This window comes from Salvelinus sp. IW2-2015, linkage group LG33, assembly GCF_002910315.2.
Source record: "Salvelinus sp. IW2-2015 linkage group LG33, ASM291031v2, whole genome shotgun sequence".
NCBI classification, from domain to species: domain Eukaryota; kingdom Metazoa; phylum Chordata; class Actinopteri; order Salmoniformes; family Salmonidae; genus Salvelinus; species Salvelinus sp. IW2-2015.
In genome coordinates, this window is record NC_036872.1 from 30,871,643 (window position 1) to 30,874,502 (window position 2,860).

The window sequence follows — 2,860 nt, forward strand, 5'->3', positions numbered from 1 at the left end:
GATGTTCATTGACTCTGTGTTTGTGGCAGGCTCATGACAGATGTTCATTGACTCTGTGTTTGTGGCAGGCTCATGACAGATGTTCATTGACTCTTTGTGTTTAGTGTAGCAGTACCTTTTCCCACCTTTTTTAAAGAATAGTAGAGATTCACAAGTTAAAGGGATACTTTGGGATTTTGGCAATGAAGCCTTTTATCTACTTCTCCAGAGTCAGATGAACTTGTGGATTTCATTTGTATGTCTGTGTGCAGTTTGAAGGAAGTTGCTAACTGGAATTAGCGCAATTACTAACTAGCTTTAACGCAATGACTGGAAGTCTATGGTAATAGCTAGCATGATCAGTGTCCTTTAAGAGGAGACAAAGTGTGAGAGGTGGACTCGGGGATTGAACATCCAGTGTTACCCACTCAACCACGACTCTGTATGTGTAGCAGTACCTTAGCTGACAGGATGTTATTGACTTCTGTGTCTTCTGCACTGTGTGGGGCAGGGATATCAGGGTTGCTGCTGCTGCGGATCCTGGACTGCAGTAACATGGTTCCTACTGTGGTGGCTGAGGCCCGCCCCATAGTACTGTAGCGGCCCTCAGTGGAAGGTACCACACCCCCTGGACCTGGACACACAGGGGAGAACCATTCTGGATGATCTACCTGAACGCACCACGTCACCTACACACTGAAGAAGGCTATTAAGTTGAAACTTTATGCAACATAAACTTTATGCAACATCTTTTTGACCCATCACACTATTTGGCTTATCTTTATTCACAGGTTTTACGCACCAACCAAACTTTTGGGAGAGCACGACGGTCCTCTTCTGAGAACCTTGTCACTGGCATGATCTACCTGGTTACACTTTAGTTGCACAGATCTGCACTACTATAGCATTGTATTGATGTAATTACACAGTCCCCCTTCATTTCAATGACTTCTGTTTCATGCAACTTATCTACAGTTACGGTGTTCAGCTGAGCACATTCCTGTAGCGCAAATACGACTATGTCCATTCTCTTCACAAGTTAGACTGTCCATACAGTCACATCACCATGACAATGTGTCCGGTGGTTCCTTCCTACCTGTGTTGAGGAGCTCATTGGAGTCAGGCAGACGGAACACCCAGTACAGGTATGTTGCTAGGAGACCGTTCCTGCCCTGCTGGTCCCTGGCCAGCTCCTGGCTGTTGTGGAGACTGTTGACGATTGACACCACTGACTCAAACGCTATCTGGGCCAGGTTGGCTAGGAAATAAAACACACACACAGTTAGGTTACAACAAAACACGTCTCAAACATATCAGGTATACTCTCACACTACCCGTCTGTCTGAAAGCCCTGGTGACATGTCCCTATAGGTACCCGTCTGTCTGAAAGCCCTGGTGACATGTCCCTATAGGTACCCGTCTGTCTGAAAAGCCCTTGGTGACATGTCCCTATAGGTCCTGTTTGTCCAGCCGATGACCATGGGCTGGCTGATGATGGTGTAACAGTTTATCTAAGACCAGGTGGCGGTAGAGGACCAGAGGTTCCAGTCTGGAGGACGACAGGGAGATGATCTCAGCTTCAGCTCGTGTCCAGCTTGTTCTCGGATCTTCTCTTTCCCGAACCCGGAGCGGAACGTCACTCCGCCCTCCAGGGCATGGCACAATGTGAAGAAACGCTCCAAGTGGTTGTCCTGGGGAGGGGAAGGGGTAAATAAATGACTACAAGTGGGTGTGTGTGTGTGTGTGTGTGTGGTGTGGTGGTGTGTGTGTGTGTGTGTGTGTAGGTGTGTGTGGTTGTGTGTGTGTGTGTGTGTGTGTGTGTATGTGTGAGAGAGAGAGACTTACCTGTGTGTGTACTGAGGACACAGCCTGTATCTCCAGGTTGAAAACTCCTTGTGACTTTCCATCCACTTGACTGGAGAACCTGAGGGGTATCCTCTGCAGAGAGAGAGATGACATATTAAGCACCTGAGGGAGAATGTTCTGCAGAGGAGGGGGAATGTGCTGCGAAGCAGAGGGTGAATGTTCTGCAGAGAGAGGAGGAATGTTCTGCAGAGAGAGGGGAATGTTCTGCAGAGAGAGGGGGAATGTTCTGCAGAGAAGAGCGGGGAATGTTCTGCAGAGAGAGGGGGAATGTTCTGCAGAGAGAGGGGAAGGTTCTGCGAGGAGAGGGGGAATGCTCTGGCAGAGAGAGGGAATGTTCTGCAGAGAGAGGGGAATGTTTGCAGAGAGAGGGGGAATGTTCTGCAGAGGAGAGGGGGAATGTCTGCGGAAGGGGGGTTCTGCAGGAGAGAGGGGAATGTTCTGCAGAGAGGAGGGGAATTGTTCTGCAGAGCAGAGGGGGAATGTTCTGCAGAGAGAGAATATTAAGAAATAATCATGTCTGTTGCCATCTAAACCCAATCAATAAATCAAGCACTCAACAACATTTATTTTCTCCCCAGCGGGAGACACTCCACTCTTAACATTTTTGTGATACAACTTATTTTTAACGGTTGTCCAATGGAGAATTTGAAATGCGCCAAATGATATCGCTATCCGCAGCCGTGAAGTGCCTATCTTCTCAGCATGGAGAAGCAAGACGTCCCTCGCAGGGAGCCGCCTTCTCAACCGCGTTCGAAAGTATGATGTCACAACCATCGTCTCCGGTTGCGTTACTGCCTGCAGATAGGGGGACCAGCCTGCCGGTCAAATCAGCACAGAAGGCTTTAGTAATGACTGTCATTATGAGCCTTTAGTAGACTTACAACCGACTCCTTTTTCAGAGACTCTAATCGTATCAAATCATCAGTGACTGTGAATTATGCAGGGTGTACCATGTGTCTAATTCTTGTCCAGCGGCGATACTGCTGACTGGTCTCTATAGATGAGTACCATTAGG

General features: G+C 48.2%; 1 pseudogene; it reads right to left on the reverse strand.

The window, feature by feature from the left end:
- Positions 1-2,860, reverse strand: part of LOC111957567 (dedicator of cytokinesis protein 8-like) — a 106,652-nt pseudogene that overhangs the window by 42,671 nt on the left and 61,121 nt on the right.